The following is a 19416-nucleotide window of genomic DNA, read 5'->3' on the forward strand; positions in this document are numbered from 1 at the left end:
TTTGTCATGTGTCAATTTCCACCAATTCCTGATTATGATCACAAGGCATCTTCACTGTTTTACTGGGTATTTCTTCCAACTTGTCCCACTTAAGCAACAGAAGGAGTATCACATGTAGGTGTATAAAAGACAAGACAGTCTATTTCCAAGGGCAATGAGCAGAAGCTGGCTAAGCCTGATAAATTAGTTTTACAGAATTTTAGCTTGTGCCAAATACTGGTCCTTTCTGTAAAACAAAACCAAGTAAGGTATAATAGAAGCACACCTCACCAAGAGTTATTGCCATGTCTCCAAATGAACTTTTTTCTCCCTCATGTGCTTGTTTGCCAAGTCTTAAAATAACAAATCACTTCTTTATAACAGAATTGTCTCCCTGGAATAATAGGCTTCAGCATGAGTTCTGATAGAGCAATAGCTCCTCTAAATGACAGTGAAGGCTTGCAGCAGGGATGTGAGGCACATCTATTTCAAGGCTTCCCATTAGAGAGAAAAGCAGTTTGGTAAGAAATGAAGTCATTTCCTGACTCATTGAGATGCCATGTTTAAACCACAGTTTTCTGCCTAAGGATAGGGAGGATGGAAAAATGTGGCTGAGCTGAAAAGAGATGAATCATGCCTTACAGATCCAGGGACCAACTTTTTAAGGTCCTCCACATGCTACTGGAACATATTAGATAGAGAGGCTAACAAGAGCCTTCACCTATTCCTTGCATAGTAAAGTGAAGGTTCTCCATCCTACATACTTTGTTAAAGCCAGTTCTGTAAATGATCCCTTTAAGTATAATTACACTTTTTAAAGTGTGGGTGTAATAGAAACAGAACAAAGTTTAGGCATTATAAACATCAGAGGAGATAAGGGAGAAGATGATTCAAAGTCTGCTGATTTTGTATGTTTCTAAAATAACACTTGTTAAAGTACCAAAGAAATACTATTTTGGAACGATGATATACAACAATTAAGTAAGAATTCCAAGAATTTATTTTACTAGGAAAATGTTTAATATTCAACTGTACAGTGTTGGTAGGAATGCAGATTGGTTGCAACTATAATGGAAAACAGTATGAAGGGCTCTCGAAAAATTAAAAATGGAACTGCCTTATGATCCAACAATTCCACTTCTAGGAATATATGTGAAGAAACCCAAAACACTAATTTGAAAGCATTTATGCACCCCTATGTTCATTGCAGCATTATTTACAGTAGCCAAGCTATGGAAACAACCTAAGTGCCCATCAATAGACAAGTGAATAAGAAGAGCTGTGCTACATGTATACAATGGAATATTACCCAGCCATAAAAAAATAATGAAATCTTATCATTTGCAACAGCAGGAATGGACCTAGAGGGTATTTTGCTAAGTGAAATAAGTCAGAGGAAGACAAATACTATATGATTTCACTTATGTGTGGAATCTAAAGAACAGTGTAAATGAACAAACTAAAAAGAAACAGACTCACAGATAAAGAGAACAGACTGATGGTTGCCAGAGGGGAGGGAGATTGGGGGACTGGGTGAGAATGGTGAAGGAACTGAGAAGTAATGATTGATAGTCATAAAACAGTCACAGGGGTGTAAAGTACAGCGTAGAGAATGTTATTGTAATAACTATGTATGGTGCCAGGTGGGTACTAGAAATATCGGGGCAGGGGGAACACTTTGTAAAGTATATGACTGTCTAATCATTATGCTGTACACCTGAACTAGTACAGAATGATATGAAATGTAAACTGTAATTTAAAAAATATTCAGTCTCACTAGTAATCAAAGGTAAATTTTATAATTTGAAATAACAATGAGATGCCCTTTTCACCTGTCAAATCAGCAACAGTTGACAGAGTAAAGCAGAGGTGGATATTCCTCAAAGCTGGTAAGGGACTTGGCTCAACTTTCTGGAAGATGATTGGGCAACACTTAGCAAAATCTTTTAAAATTTTCATACTCCTTAACCCAGTAATTCTACTTGTATACATTTATCTTTACCTTTTTTCTTTTTCATTTTTTGAGATATAACATTGTTTAAGGTATACAATATGTTGATTTGATACACTTACATATTGGGAAATGATTATCACCTTCGTGTTGGCTAACACCTCCATCAGGTCACATAATTACTGCTTCTTTTTCTGTTGAGAACATTTAAGAACTACTCCCTTAGGATTGAGAAGTACAAATTGGTAATTACAAAATAGTCACAGGGATGTAAAGTACAGCATAGGGAATATAGTCAATAATATTGTAATAACTATGCATGGTGCCAGGTGGGTATTGGAAATATCGAAGGGAACAATTTGTAAAGTATATGATTGTCTAACCACTATGCTGCACACCTGGAATTAATATAAAATAATATGGAATGTAAACTGCAATTGAAAAAAATCTACTCCCTTAGCAACTTTCAAGTATATAATACAGTATTGTTAACTATAGTCATCATGCTGCACATTAGATCCACAAAAGTCATTCAACTTATAACTGGAAGTTTGTACTCATTGACCAACATCTCCCCATTTCTCCCACCACCCCCAGGCCCTGGTACATAGAGCAGAATATTCAGTATGAGTTTGACTCTTTTACATTCCACATATGTGATATCATAACATATTTATCTTTCTCTGATTGAGTTATTTCACTTAGCATGGTACCCTCAAGGTCCATCCATGCTGTCAAAATGGCAGGATTTCCTTCTTTCTTAAAGCTGAATAATATTCTATTGTGTGTGTGTATGTGTGTATCATATCTTTTTCCATTCATCTAGAAGACTCATCTTAAAGCAATAACCAGATATTTGGACAAAGATACATGAACAAAACTGTGGTTACAGTTTTAGCGGAAAACTTGAAAAGCAACTTAAGTGACCAATAACAAAAAAAATAACAATGTTGTTGTTATTTTAACATGGTGGACACTAACATGGTGGAGCACTAACATGGTGGAGCATTATACAACCAACCGGAACTATGTTTAGGGATTATCTTTAATAATAAGGAGCCATACTGATGAAAAAACAGTATGTAAAACTAACATACAGGAAACAAATATGCAAAGGAATTCCTAATTTGTTATCACACTGAAGGATGGCTGGAAGAATGTTCCCCATTTTAAATATAGCAGGTCATTATTGATGTCATACTGGTGTATTCACACAGTGAACCTTTGAAACTCTGGTGGTATTTCTCAATAAACTTGAGTCAGTAAGTATTGGCTTAAACTTCTCAAAAAAAAATTAGAGCCAAGCTGTCTGCTCACTGACCCTGCCTCCAGGCTCCAGAAAGCCCACAGCCAATAAGAAGAGGGCAGTGTTAGGAGCAGTCTGCAGACTGGTCAATGGATTATAGCCACCCTTTCAGGAAGACTTTTACCACACTCTGGTATTTCCATGGATACCAAAACCCCACTGAATGGATGCTTATTGATTCTTGGCTGATTTCTTATGAAATATTAAATGTTACATGGAAATGGGAGGAGGGTATCAGAGGAAGCTATATAGAAGCAGAGACCAAATCCAGAGAAAGAAGCAAATTGGGTGAAGAAGAAACATCTAAGAAATGTAGACAAAAAGAAAGAAGAAGAAAAGAAATAGAAAACAATGAAGTATGCTTTTCTCAAAACTATAGCAAATTATTTTACTAATTTAAAAAAATGAAGTTACCTCTTTCTGTCTCCAGCCGCCACAGTGAGAAGAGCTGCCACCATGTCTGCTCACCTGTGATGGGTGGTGGTGCAGAACTGCTTCAGCTTCCTGACCCAGAGGAACAAGCAGACTTATAACACTGAACCCAATAATCCAAAGGTCAACAAATCCTTCTACCTTGATGGGCTGATTTGCTGCAAGATGTGGAGTGGGCGGATGATGGTAAAGATGTGGTGGGCCTCAAGAAACAGAGATCCTGGCAGTGAAAGCCCACCACCTCCTACATGCAGAGTACTATCAACAAAAATGCCTGCGGCACCCTGAGCAACATATGGCACATGATCTGCAAGAACAAGTACCTCCCAAATATGTGCATAGCCACCATCTTCCCAGCCAGCACCATTCTACACAGCATGAAGCCCATGATGGGGAAGAGGAAGTACCCGTCCCACCAAGAGCTCCTTGAGCACCTCCCCCTTCCAATATCAAGAAAGGTATCAGCCAACATTCCTCAAAAAATTAAAATTAAAAATGAAATTAATATCTCCAAACATAATTCTAGAAAGCTGTTTATCCTAACAATTACTGAGAGAATAAGATTTATGGAATAAAGAGCAAGAGAGAGCTTTCCATGTGTCCTTTCCCATGTATCCTGCCACTAGAAAATGAGTCAATGCATGTAGTGAGATATTTACCTTAACTCATTTAATCCATATTACTGCTTTATAAGATAGATCTTTCTACTGTTCTCTTTTATAGAAGAAGAGACGTGAGTCTCAGAGATGTTAAATAACTTGTGCAAGAGCTCACATCTCTTAGGAGGAAGGGTGAGGGTTTGACCACAGGGCTTCTGGCTCCAAGTTGTCCTTATTATAGCACAGCCTCTACCCACTCAAGCCAGGTTTGGTTCCTCTTTTTGAGGTCCTATAGTTCTTACCATCAGTCACTCATATTTAATATTGAAAATGTATAATTTTACATGTTTGTTGCATTTCATCTTAGTACAACATGTCTTCCCAACTACACCCTGAAACACTGAGTGCAGAAATTGTAAATGATACTTCTCTATAATCCTCACAGCACTTGGCACTATTCTCCACTCATTAAATAAGATTTAATTGGACTTTCTGCAAAAAGATAACTTTCAAAACAACTATTCCGATAATTTTGCAATCAAATAAACTCTACCAACATCTTTTGCTAAGAAGCAGTCATCTTTTGAGATTGCTGGAAATTTAAGTTTAGAAAAAAAAAAGAACTCACTGCTTTTTTATTTCATTCTATTCCCTTTGACGAATGAAACCAAAAATAATCACTTTGCATCCCAACGTGCTCCACCCCCGTCAAAGCAGGGGAACAGTGAGCCAGCACCAGGACGCAAATGTGTTCTGTTCAAGGCAATCAAATAAATCAAGCAACTCCCAAATATAGTTAAAGCAAAATGACTCAGACACAGTTCATGTTTTTAGTCACTTAGAATCCAAAGTTACTCTGAAACATGAATAGTTTTTAAAGCATTAGTCATTTTGCTTTCTCTGATAAAACTAAAATAACCCAATACAATTATCTGAATGGTTATAATTTAAAGATTTAAAATACATGGTCAAAACCTAACATTTCAAATTAGTGCCACTCTTTAGGGAAAACACTAACTAATAATAATGATCTGGTATAAAAGTGTCCTGGAGAAACTAATTTCCCACTATTTTATTTTTATTAAGCTAATCTGAAGAAAAAAAGAGCATTTTTGCATGGGGCTGTCCTAGAGAAAGCATAGCACTGTAGAAACCACGCACCTAAAAAGTCATTACTCAAAACTGAAAGCTGTTTTACTATCTCACCTAAGAACGCATTTATTCCCATGCTTGAAAAATTAAATATGGTTCAAGACCTTTATTTAAAAATAATTGAATTTCACCAAATCGATAAACTAAAACAATTTCTAATTCCTAAGTGACCTACCTTATCAGTAGCTCAAGGATGATGAATAGATTTAATCATGTATTCCGACTCCTACTGGTTGGTAGTAGAGGCCTGGATACTGTGTTGAGAATTGTTTCTGAGGTCACATTCTAAGAGAAAACATGTTTGAATCAATTAGCAAACAGCAACACATGCAAGTACCCAAAATTTGGACTAACTGACATAATTTATGAAAAGTAAATTATAAACCCTTGGTCTGAAATAAGGGATGTGGACCAGGGATTTTACAGATGCTATTGCCTTGTTTGGTTTATTTTAACTGAGAGAATTAATTGCTAAATAGTGTCTCAGATTTATGGGGCTCTAATCGAACAGCAGTAAAGGAATAGAAGAGGGACTGAACACTTATTGACAGTCTACTGTATGTCAAGCACTGAGCCTTACCTCAACCACCCACTCTCCTGGCCGTATCCAAAATTTTTGTCATTACTGAAAATAGCACCCTTCCATTATCTAAATTTCAATCATTTATATCCCCCAAACATGGCTTCCTCTCTCCAGTACCCAGTCTGCCAGTAATCCTTCTACCCCATAGATATGACCAATTCATTGGTCCTACCATCCTTTCACTGTTTCTTACCTTCCTACAGAGTCCTCACTTTCTTACTTACCCATCATAAACTCTATGGTCAATATCACTCCCTTACATACATTGTCAACTTCACTGTTCTTTTCTCTCTATGATAATCACCTGGAAAACACCCCACACTTTGTTAATTCCATATCGCTGCTGACTCCAGACCTGCAACCATGCAACCTAAACATGGCCAGAGGAGAAAAATCACAATTTTAGTGACTGGTCTCACTCTAAATTTATAATTACCTCAAGAAGGTCCTTAGTAAGACTGACCATCCCACTATATTTCCATTCACTTTCCCAGCAGACATCAACTTCATACCTTCTTTTCTCTCTTCAAATTTCAATGTCTCTTCTTTCTTACTCTCAGCTGATGGGAGTTTCCTGCTTCCTGGAAAACATAGAAACAAACAAACAAACAAAAATCCCACAGGCTCTCACCACACCTTCTACCCTCCTACCTGCATCTAGTTCTCCATGATCTACCCTCTCTTCTAATACAACGGATGAACTGTCCTTGCTCTGATCAAAACCCAATTCCACTCCTCAATCCCATCACACTCAATCCCATTCCCCTTGCTTAATCATGAACATTTCTCTAGCAATTCCATCTCCCCTTGACACAATAAATTTTCCCTTTCTACTGAATCAGTCCCACCAGTATTCAAACATTTGTAAATGCACCCATCTTTAAAATTAAAAAAAAATAAAAACAAGCCCTGGCTGGTGTAGCTCAGTGGATTGAGCGCGGGCCTGTGAAGCAAAGGATCACAGTTTGATTCCCAGTCAGGGCACATGCCTGGGTTGCAGGCCAGTTCCCAATGGGGGACACATGAGAGGCAACCACACATTGATATTTCTCTCCCTCTCTCCTTCCCTTCCCCTCTCTCTGAAAATAAATAAATAAAATATTTTTTTTAAAAAAAATTAAAAACTAGTCTTTACCTCACATACCACTCCAGGTACTGCCCCATATTTCTGCTTGATTTTGTAGCTAAAATCTTTGGGGGGAAATCTTTCCTGCTTTCCTTTGCCTTCCCAGTCTCTCTCGAATCTACTCCAATCAGGCTTTGCTCCCCATCTCTACTCTACCCCACATATACCACTGAAAACATTCTTGTCAAAGTCACAAACAACCCTTTCATTGCTAACTTCACTGATCAATTCTCAGAATTCATCTGTCTTGACCTATCAGCTGCATTTGATATAGTAGATCACTCCCACATTAAAAAATAATCTCTATTGGCTTCCAGAACACTAGATACTCCTGGGTGGGTTTTTTTTCCCCTAGCTCACTAATGACAATATCTCAGTATTTTTTTGCTGGCTCTTTCTCATCTCCCCAACCTCTAAATATTGGAATGTTCCAGGACCTCATCTCTTTTCTATCTAAACCCACTCCTTTGACAATCTTATTTTGCTATTTTTATGTTAATGACTTCCAAATATGATCTCCATCCCAGACTTCTCTCTTGAACTTCAGACTGGCATGTTCAAATGCCAAATCAGTAACTCCACTGAAATATCTAATATGCATCTCATATAATTTTGTAAACCTTTCATTTACAAAATCAAACTCCTGATATTCCCACCAAAACCAACACATCCCATAGTCTTATGCAGTAAATAACAGCTCCATCAAGCCAATTGTTTCTACCAAAAAAACCCTTGGAGTCATCTTTGAATCCTGTCGTCTCTAGCCCCCTATACACAATCCATCAGCAAATCTTCTTGGCTCTACTTCTAAATGTGACCACTCTGCATCTAACCACTTCTCACTACTTCATGGACTAAGCCACCATTATCTCCTGCCTAGTTTCCCTGATTCTGCTCTTGCCCCACTACAGTCTATTTTCAAGCAGATGGAATAATTATTTTTTAAAAGTAAGTCAAGTTGTGTCATTCTTCTGCTTAAGACCCTCCAATGACTTCCTATATCACTCAGAGTAAAAGATGAAGTCCTTTTGAAAGCCAAGACCCTACAATACCCTCCCCATAGACACCTCTGTGACTTCAGCTCCCACTATATTCTCCCACTCACTCCACTTCAATTACATCAGCCTCTTTGTTGTTCTTTGAACACAGTACCCATCCTCCTACCTCAGGACCTTTGCACTTGCAATTCTCTCTTCTTGGAATTCTCTTTATCCAGATATTCATTGTTTGCTTCTTCACCCTCTTAAGGTCTTTGCTCAGATGTCATCTCAAATGAAATCTTCCCTGACCACCCTATTTAAATTCTAAGAAAATTCTAGCATGCCCTTTCACCCTGCGCTGTTTTATTTTTTTCCATACCAGTTATCACCATTAGATATTCTATCTAATTTATGTATATATGCAATTGTTTGTGTATGCTTATGAATGAAAATTTCACGAGAATAGAGCACTGTGTGTGTTCACTGATACTTACCAAGGATCGAGAACAGTACCTAGTACAGAATAGACATTAAATATTTATTGAATTAATGAAAAATGGATGTTATCTTACTTATCTTTACTAAAACTGTATAAGGCATATTTTATTATCCCTACTTAACTGATGTAGAAAGTGAGGCTCAAATAGATTAAATAATACATCCAATAGCATATATGTAATGAATACAGGAGTTAAGATATGACCACTGAGCCTACTTCCAAAGCCTGCCCTTTTTTCATCACCCTGAATTGATTTCTTTTCGGAAGTTAATACTTGTTTGTGCAGCAAAGGCTTAAAATAAATTGAAAAGTCTCTAAATCCCAATCATGTGGTACCAAATAAATGTAAAGGATTCTGGAAATATAGTGGCAGTATTGGTATGTTTTTAACTCTGCTCAGATCTCCTCCATAAAACCAGACAGACAAAGTCAGCAAAACCAAAAACCCGTGGAAAACCTCTATAACAAACTAGGTAGCAAGTAGTCCCACAAAACAATAGAAGAAGGAGAGGACAACTCATTGACACCCACAGGACCTACATGGGATCTTCCCCTGCACAGGATGCACAGATAATAATTAATAATAGCACTTATTATTATTATTGTGTTTTCTTTGGAAAATAATAGGAAACCAATTATCTTGAAATTTGTTAAATGAAGGAAAAAATCAAGTACTTATATTACCTTTCTTTAATGAACTATACCACTAGTTAACCAACTGATAGATAAATATTTCAAATAATAAATGAAAAGGAAATTAGAACATTATAGCATCACTATTTTGCAAATACTAATCTAGGCACTAAGCATCAAAAGTTGCTAACATCATAAAAATCGAGATATCCAGTTGTTCTGTGCCTGCTGCTAAAATATTCAATATCACACTACTTATATATAGTCTTGTTTTAAAACAATTTTTAAATTGAAGCTGAAGCTGAAAAAAATTCTAGATTGGGATTTTTCAGCCTCAGCACCAATGACATTTGGAGCTGGATAATTTTGCACTGTGAGGGTCTGTCCTATGCATTGTAGAATATGCTAGTAGCACCACCCACTCCATTGTAAAAATTTTTTCAATGTTTCTAAACATTCATTACCAAATATCCCAGGGCAAGGGTGAAAAAGCACCCCCCCGTGAAAAACCACTGCTCCAGATGCAGCTATCATTCCACAGGTTAAAGCAAGAAGACAGAGGAATATGTTAAACAAACCATATGGATGCAATCAGGAAAATAAACATTGTGGAAAACTTCACATATCAAATGGCCCAAATTCTTCAATGAATAAATTTCCAGAATAAAGGGCAAAGATAGAAGAGGGATCCTTTAGATCAAAATAGACTTATTAGACATGTCTTTTTTAAAAAACAGGCAAAATTAAACTATAGGGTTTAAGGACACACAGTCGAGTGATAAAATTATAAAGAAATAGAAGGAAGCGATTACTATAAAAGTCCAAATGGAAGAAAGACAAGCGATTGAGGTTAGAATGAGTCTTTTGGTCAGTCTTGGGCTTCTCAAGTAACTGGCAAGATTCTATTTCTTGATGGGGTGTCATTTAAAATGGTGCTGACCTTACAATAATTCATGAGGTTTTACAGTTATATGCACTTTTCTGTGTCTGTGCCCAATAAAAGTGCATAAATGAGTAAAAACATAATAAACACAAGAATCTGCCTTCTTTTCTACTTCACTTGAGTTGGAGTTCTGAGGGAACTGTCCTTGAGAGAAGAACTTTGAATTTATTATGTCGGTGTTTATGTTCCCTTAGCTTAGAAGTGTAAATCCTAACCATGGCTTCAAAAATTACTTTGAAAATTACAGCAGGACTTATCACAACCCTACACAAACCATATGTGTACTGTCCATATCTTGGCCTACTGTTTAAGGAATGTCTCACATCAAATCAGCTAATACTTACAGGGGAGCCCGTTGTGATCCAGGACATCTGCCAGGTACTGGGAGAAAGAGCAAATGTAAAGCAGTGAAGCACTGTCGAATGTGAGCAGAGCTCATGACAATTGCATGGGATGAGTAAAGATTTGTGGGACAATAACTTTGAGAAAGATTTGCAAGCCCAGTAGAGATACTTTACAGGTGTGTTCCTCCTTTCTTGCAAAAGATATGCTTCTGAAGAGTTCTGTGATGATTAATTTTTTATGAATTTAATTATATTTTCTCATTGACTTACATTATAATCACAGAGTGGCTTTATCTACATTTTGGATTAATCTTCAACTGGAGGTGGCTCCCAACAGTTTAAGTTTCCCTGCTTCTCTGTCAAGTAGTTAATAGTTTATAAACAAACATTTAAAGGCACTATTTAAAGGAACCCTTGAGTGAATCCTTTTGAACAACAAAGGATTCTTTGGTAACATTAATAAATAATCATTAGATTGAATGTTCATCAAGCTTTTTTAAGTCAAACATATCTATTCACAAGACTTTAATGTCCTTTGATAGGATTTCCTGAAATTATATCTCATCACCTAAGAATCAGAATCAAACTATTTTATGTGTTTTAGGATGACATCCCACATTACTGATCTTCCCACTTGGTCCAATAGCATTTAGAAGAGCACTCTGTCCAGAGACTCATGGGAAACACTACTAAAAGTAGATCATGTTATTGACTTATGTGATGCAGTAGGACCTTATCTTTCATGCCTCAGTAAAAAATAACAGAATTAAAACAAAATGCTACTAAATCAAGGAGAGAAGTAATTTGAAATGACTAGCCCTCTGGTTTGATTCTTTGGGACAGAATATGCTTAAGCTGCTCACTCTAGAACTGTCTGGACTGTTCTCAAGTAGGTCACTAGAAAGCTTGAATTGAGGATGGAGCTCATTGGCCCCACCATGCCCAACCTTGATAACATAGCTCTCCCCTGCCTTCCTGCCCACAACTCCTTCTCACCACTATTATTCCTTCTGACAGTCTTAGCCCTCCTGGACAAGCTAAAGAAAGACATTGTTCTCAGCACCAACAGTATAAAAGCACATCACACTTCACATTGGTTAGGTTTCACTTGGGTCTAGAGCATGGTAAGAGATTCCCAGGCTACTACAGAAAGGCAAAACTCTAGAGCTACTAATGCTTCTCCAACTGGTTTAGGTAAGGTTGTTCTTATATGTCACCTTGACTGACTGGAATTTCTGGACCAGTCTTAATATAATAGCTCACACCGCTGGTTACACATACCCAAAGGGATGTGATTTATGACTAGTTTCAGTCTGACTAGCTCTGTTATTTTTTATCAAAAACCCCCATTTAGACATAACAAATGGTGTGGAGATTGCCTGACAGAGTGGAGGGTGCTGAGTGGAGGAGGGCAAAGGGGGGAAAATTAGGACAACTGTAATAGCATAATCAATAAAATATGATTTTAAAAATAAAAACAAATAAATAAAGTCTTAAATAAGTAAATAAATAAAAGCCCCATTTATTTTGGACTAAATGAGTAAGGATTGGTTTACGTTTTTTATCTTTGGCGACAAGAATATAACTTATAATTCATTTATATTGAAAATATACTAGAAATAAAAAATGGAATGCAGCACAGAAAAATAAATCTAGAGTCATTTTTATTGTAAAAGTGATAAATGATGCTCTTGCCAAATCAATTACTTTCTGTGGCTTATAGAACTGCCTCCCAAGGACTAGACATTGCCTTTCACACTGTGCTCAGGAAGCTCCATCTATTTATCTGAATGCACTGATAGGCCTCAGATAGGTATAGGTATAGTTCTGGAGTACCTATGGAATTCTGCAGCTTTTGACAGCATTTCACTGTGGCTATTGTGGCAGGCAAAATTCTAAGGTGAACTCCAATGACCCACACACCCTTTTAAAATCCCCTCACCTTGTATGTAGGTAGGACCTATGACATGCACATAACAAACAGAATATGGCAGAAGTGGAGGATTTTACATGTGTAATCAAAGTCCCTAATTGGTTGTCTTCATAAAAGAGATTAACCTGGTTGGCCCTAACCTAATCATGCAATGTTTAAAACAGAGTCTAGCCCCAGCTGGTGTGGCTCAATGGATTGAGTGTCAGCCTGTGAACCAAAGAGTCACTGGTTTGATTCCCAGTCAGGGCACATGCCTGGGTTGTGGGCCAGGTCCCTAGTAGGGGGCATGCAAGGGGCAACCACACATTGATGTTGCTCTCCCTCTTTCTCCCGACCTTCCCCTCTCTCTAAAAATAAATAAATGAAATCTTTACAAAGATGAGAGAGAGTCTAGAGGTCAAAGACGTGAAGCAGCAGAGGCTCACTCTCTTTCTTTCTGGGTTTGTGTGTGTTGCTGACTTTGAAGAAGCAAGCTTCCATGAATTCTATAGCCTTCAGGAAATGAATTTTGCCAACAGCCATGCTTGGAGGTGGGTTTTTCCCTAGTGGTATCTATAAATGAGAACTCAACCAGGATGACACCTTGCTTTCAGATTTGCAAGACCCAGGGCAGAAAATTCGGCTAATCTATGCCCAGATCTCTGACCTACAGAGACTTTGCTGTTAAAAATGGCTTTTGTATTAAGCTTCTAAGCTTGTGATAATTTGTTATGCAGTGATAGAAAACTAATACAGTCATGAATAATCAACAATGGAATAGTTGTCTTGTGCTAAGTGGATCCCTAACCCACAAGAGTCAGTAAGCAGAAAAACAAACCAGAGCATGGCAGATTAGAACAAGTACTTCCACTCTTACTCACCTTTATCTACTCTTTCATGTCTAAAAGGAAAGGAACTAGAAGAAGAAAAACCTAATGTATGTTTCAGAAATGTTTTCCTGCCCCAGCAATGTTAGTTGACGACAGACCATCATCCTGTACTACCTTTTCCTTGCAAAGAACCCATACACACAGCCCCTAAGTGCAAAGAGCTGAAGAAAACTAACATGACTCAGAAGAAATAAGAAAATCCTGAACTCAGTATGGTTACTCTGAGTGCCAAACTGAAATGCATGTAAATGTTAAAATCAACCTCCAAGGGCAAAGACTAAAGCAGGAATAGCAATGGATAAAGCAAAGCAGCTGTTGTCAATGATGTCCAGACTGAAAAAAAAGAGAAGAGCCTCAATGGAAAGAAAGACACCGGAAGACAGACCCTGGCTTGCATCAGGTGCCTGGGGATTGTCTACATATTTTTTTTTGCTTATTTATAAGTGCCTGGCCCTGGCTGGTATAGCTCAGTGGATTGAGCCGGGGCCTGCAAACCAGAGGATCACAGCTCAATTCCCAGTCAGGGCACATGCCTGGGTTGCGGGCCAGTTCCCAGCAGGGGACCATGAGAGGAAACCATACATTGATATTTCTCTCCCTCTCTCCTTCCCTTCCCCTCTAAAGACAAATAAAATATTTTAAAAAATAAGTGCCTGGATGCCTGGATAGATGGCTGGATGTATGGATGAGATTTTTAAAGGGGGGTTTAATACTATAAAAGAGCAAGAAATAAGAGAAACATGTAGTTGCAATGAAGAGCAAGGACAAGGACAGTGTCAGAAATATCATCAATTCAGGGAGTCATCAGAGGTTAGGTAGCCATAGAGCAGTGGTTCTCAAAGTATGTCCCAAGACCAGCACCCTCAGCATTACCTGGGAGTTGTTAGAGATGCAAATTCTATGGACTCTCTCCAGTCCTACTGAATTGTAAACTCTGCAGATGGAGCCCAGCAACCTGTCTTAAGAAGCACTCCAGGGGACTTGTATGCAGTCAAGTGTGAGAACGACTGACCTAGAGAAATGAAAACATCTTGTGGGGATGGTTTTTTAAAAAAAATTCTCCAACCATTAAACTAAGTTGGTAACAGACCTCAGGATTTGAAATGACCACATATTGTTTTATAAAATTTTTATTTATTCATTTTTAGAGAGAGGGAAAGGAGGAATAAAGAGAGGGAGAGAAACATCAATGTGTGAGACATACATCGATTAGTTACCTCTCACATGCCCCCTACAGGGGACCTGGCCTACAACCCATGCATGTGCCCTGACTGGGAATCGAACTGGCTACTTTTTGGTCCATAGGCTGGTGCTCAATTCACTAAGCCACACCAGCCAGGGCATTGTGGGGATGAGGTTTTTTGTAAGATTTTATTTATTTATCTTTAGAGGGGAAGAGAAGGAGAGAAATATCAATGTATGGTTGCCTCTCGTGCTTCCCCTGCTGGGAACTGGCCTGCAACCCAGGCGTGTGCCCTGACTGGGAATCGAATCACGATCGTGTGGTTCACAGGCCCGCGCTCAATCTACTGAGCTACCCCAGCCAGGGCCTGGGATGAGGTATTTTTTTTTAATTAAAACAAAATGTGAAAAAAATAAAAATAAAACAAAATGTGTATGGTCTTAATCCCAGCTGTACCTTAAAATCAGCTGAGGAACTTTGAAACTACATATTGACACCCAGGCTGGCCAATCACCAGAGACAGATTTAATTAGTAGAGATCGGGCATCTAAATTATCTACCAGCTCTGCCGGTGATTCATGTGTGCAGCTAGTGCTGGGATCCTCTGATGTAAAAGGTGAAGCAATATGGAAGGACATGACTCAAGATTGCTATAGAAATGGGGGGACTTCCGCCAAGATGGAGGCATAGGTGGAAACACTGTGCCTTCTCCCACAACCAAGTTTGGATACAACAAAAGTTTTGGTGAACTACCACACATCCAGAAGCCAGAAAACCGAATTATACGGAAGTCCGACAGCTACGAACCGTTCAACGAGGACGGTAAGAGGCAGAACCAGCAGCAGAGCTGGGTCAGCCAGGGCAGATCTAGGAGCGCAGGCAGCCCAGAACTAGTCGGGGTGCGGAACAGACTGACCAAGGTCGCACAGGCTCGCGCAGTGAGACGGACCACACAGGCCCCAGGGGGCAAACCCAGTGGTGGAGGGCTGACAGCGGTGGCACACCCGCGTGCCGAGGAGCGGGGCGCGTGGCCCTGGTGACGGTGGCGGCGGCGGCGGCGGCGGGCGCTGGAGAGAAGCCATTGTCCCTCTTTGACCCCGCCCCCACATACAACGTCACAACCCAGCGACTGAGTTGCCCTGCTCTGGTGAAAACCTAGGGCTCCGTTCCTGCTACTTAACAGGCACAAATAGCCCAAAGGATGGCTCAAGAAGAACTCAAAGTCCCAGAGCCAATAACTCTAAGCGACCAACAGATTGCCAGGCTCTCAGAAGCCCAATTTAAAACACTATTTATTAGGATGCTCACAGAATTGGTAGAGTACAGTCACAAATTAGAGAAACATATGAAGGCTAAACTAATTGAAATGAAGGGAGATGTCCAGGAAACCAATAGTGATGGAAAGGAAACTGGGACTCAAATCAATGGAATGGACCAGAAGGAAGAACGAAACAAACGACCAGAAAGGAATGAAGAAATGAGAATTCAAAAAAATGAGGAGAGGCTTAGGAACCTCCAGGACATCTTTAAACGTTCCAACATCCGGATTATAGGGGTACCAGAAGGGGGAAGGAAACAGCCACGAGTGGAAAATGTATTTGAACAAATAATAAAAGAGAACTTCCCCAGTCTGGCAAAGGAAATAGACTTCCAGGAAATCCAGGAAGCTCAGAGAGTGCCAAAGAAGTTGGACCCAAGGAGGAACACACCAAGGCACATCATAATTACATTAGCCAAGACTAAAATGAAGGAGAGAATCCTAGAAGCAGCAAGGGATAAGGGGACAGTCACCTACAGAGGAGTACCCATCAGACTGTCAGCGGATTTCTCAAAAGAGACCTTACAGGCAAGAAGGGGCTGGAAAGAAGTATTCCAAGTCATGAAATCCAAAGACCTACAGCCAAGATTGCTTTATCCAGCAAAACTTTCATTTAGAATGGAAGGACAGATAAAGTGCTTCTCAGATAAGGTCAAGTTCAAGGAGTTCATCATCACCAAGCCCTTATTATATGAAATGCTAAAGGGACTTATATAAGAAAGAGATGATGAAAAATATGAACAGTGAAAGGACAGCAAACGCACAGTTATTAACAACCACACCTAAAACAAAAGCAAACCAAGAGGACAGCTAGATCAGGAGTGGAACCATAGAAAAGAAGAACACATGGAGGGTTAGAAACAGGGGGGTGGGAGGAGGAGAAGGGGGGAGAAGGCACAGAAAATAGCATAGATGGTAGGTAGAAAATAGATAGGGGGGAGGGTGAGAATAGTGGGGGAAATATAGGACCTAAAGAACTTGAGACACGTGGTTATAAACTAAGGGGGGGAGAATGGTGGGGGAGGGAGTGTGCGGGTGGAGGGGAAAGAAGGGGGGGAATAGAACAACTGTAATGGTATAATCAATAAAATATATTTAAAAAAAAAAAAAGATTGCTATAGAAATGACCTCAAAAAGAAGGTTGTACTCTTCCTGATAGGTTCTGCTGCCTTCAAAGTACTCATACATACCTTCTCAGCTGTCAACCTGCTATGCTTTTGTGCAAGGTGGAGAGATTGCTTTTATTTCAACATCACAGAAAAAATAAGCAGCATCCACCTCTTTTGCCCATCCCTTGCTCACCATCTGAGCTGGCTTTATTTAAGCAACGCTTCCCTTTTCTGCCTTCAGTATATGTGCTGCCCCTAGGAAACAGTGAGAAAGAGACCCTGTGCTTTCTTCTATCACAGTGGCAGCAGCCACCACAAGGTTGTTGGTGTATTTGTCCCCAGACCTCTCTAGAGCCTCAGCATATACAGGATGATGCTCCAAGAGGTCTAGATATTCCCACAGAAACTTCAAACCACACAGATTCTCTCTGGAGACCTTCTTCTTTGGAGCCTGCCAGGCACATGAGATCCTCCAGTGGATAAGAAAGGAAGCACTGGGTCAACTCCAACTGGCAAGGACCACAAAAGAGGCTTTCAACCTATTTGAGACCACACACCCCTCTCCTCCTCGGGGCTTAGCAACAGGGACAACTGTCTACATGACCTAAGTCCACTTGGGTCAGTGGGTGGGAGGGAATGCTTAGGACAGGAAAAACCTCTGGATAGAAACTATAAAGGTTGAAACTGAGAACCCAAAAGAATCTGGGTACCTTTACGCAACTTAGAGCTGGATTCTCTCCCAGTTCTATGCCCATGCACAGAGCCATTGGGCATGTACCATTTGGGGACCACTGTACCCTAGTGGTACAGTGGTAAATGGACTGGGCAGGGAATGTGAATCACACAGATGGCAAGTAGGGACAAATAATAATACCTTGTCATAGAACCTCAGAATGTAACATATAATTGATGACAGTGATGACAATGATGACAACTGGATTCCCCATTGGAAATTTAAGTTTTCCATAGAGCTCAATCAAGTATTCCTTAAAAAGGCTGAAGAACCTCTAAGCATTTCAGAATCCATAAGTGTGTTGCCTCAATGAAAACATCCAAGAGCCAACAAAGGGTGGATGCCAAAGCAGGCTAAGCAGGTGGGGCAGGTGGAGTGTCAGGCCTTACATTTTCCAGAGTCTGAGTAGGCATGTTCTCAGGTTGAGGACTGCCATCTAGAGCAATGGTCCTCAAGTAGGGGTGATTTTGCCTCCAAGAAGACATAGGGCAATGTTTAGAGATGTTTCTGGTGTTTACAACAGAGGGGGGGCACTACTGGCATCTAGTGGGTCATGGCCAGGGATGCTGGTAAACATGCTACAATGCATAGACATTCTCCACAGCAAAAAAGTACTCCACCTCAAATGTCATAAGTGCCAAGGTTGAGAAACCCTGACTGGGAGAAATGTTCCCATAATAAACAGTAGTGAAGAAAATATTGATGGATTTTTTTTCCCAAAAAGGCCCAGATTCTACCCACGATTTCCATTAGCATCTCAGGAGAACAGAGTTTTTCTCCTCAAGGAGACAGACACAAATTAATCTTGACAGATTATTCTGTCCACCCCCTGCTTTCAGGAAACTCAATGTCTAAATCACCCAGGACAAATAATTGTCTAGTCTCTTCTCAAATATTTTCAAAAGTAAAACCTCACAGCCTCCCTCTAGCAATTCCTTCCAAATGCTTGTCTTCCTCATGGACAAAATACTAAATTGAATTACTTGAAATTGCCAATATCCGACTAATATTCATCCTTCAAAAATGTCAATTTCATGTGGTTCGACCTAATATTATTCCCTTCAACAAAACTGGGTCTTACTTTTCAAAGCCATTTTCTTGTGTTCACCCCTCAGACAGCACTCAAACAAAATAACACCTGTCCACCTGCTGTCTCAGACCCCTCCCCTCCTCACACCCACTCCTAACCCACACCCCTCACACCCGGTCTTTGTTGGCTCTTTCTCTAGAAAAATATTCACTTCTTGTCCAGGTCAACTATTATTTCTTTTCTATTTCTTTTTAATTTTCAGTTCTAATTCATTGTATCTTATGGGGAGGGGCTGAAATAGCTGTTATACACACAGAGTCTTAATACTTCAGCTGACACAAAAAAAAACCCAGAAAATCTAGTTCTGTTGGGTCATACTTTCGTAAACAGAGTGGCTTATTTAACACGGGCCTTATATTATATGCCATACCTCTATTTAAATAAGATGATCTCAAACTGCTCCGGTGTACTCAAAAGAAGGGGAACTCACAGTTACTAAATGGCCACACTGTGCCAAGCAGTGTGCTGCAAGGTTTTGCATGTTATCTACATACTATGTAAAACAAGGCTGTGCATTAACAGATAAAACCAAGACAGTTTGATAAGATTAAATAACCTTTGGTGCCAGCATTTATGAGCCATGATTTGCACCTATAACTGTAGGACAGCAGTGCCCACCCTGTTACCATTACCATAAAGACCGAAATACAGCTC

General features: G+C 39.5%; 1 pseudogene; it reads left to right on the plus strand.

Annotated features, from left to right (window-relative positions):
- Positions 1-3692: 3692 nt before the first annotated feature.
- Positions 3693-19416, plus strand: part of LOC118997078 (60S ribosomal protein L28-like) — a 138500-nt pseudogene continuing 122776 nt past the window's right edge.

Source organism: Sturnira hondurensis, unplaced genomic scaffold (genome assembly GCF_014824575.4).
Source record: "Sturnira hondurensis isolate 20B ecotype Veracruz unplaced genomic scaffold, ASM1482457v3 Scaffold0012467, whole genome shotgun sequence".
In the NCBI taxonomy this organism is placed as follows: Eukaryota; Metazoa; Chordata; class Mammalia; order Chiroptera; family Phyllostomidae; genus Sturnira; species Sturnira hondurensis.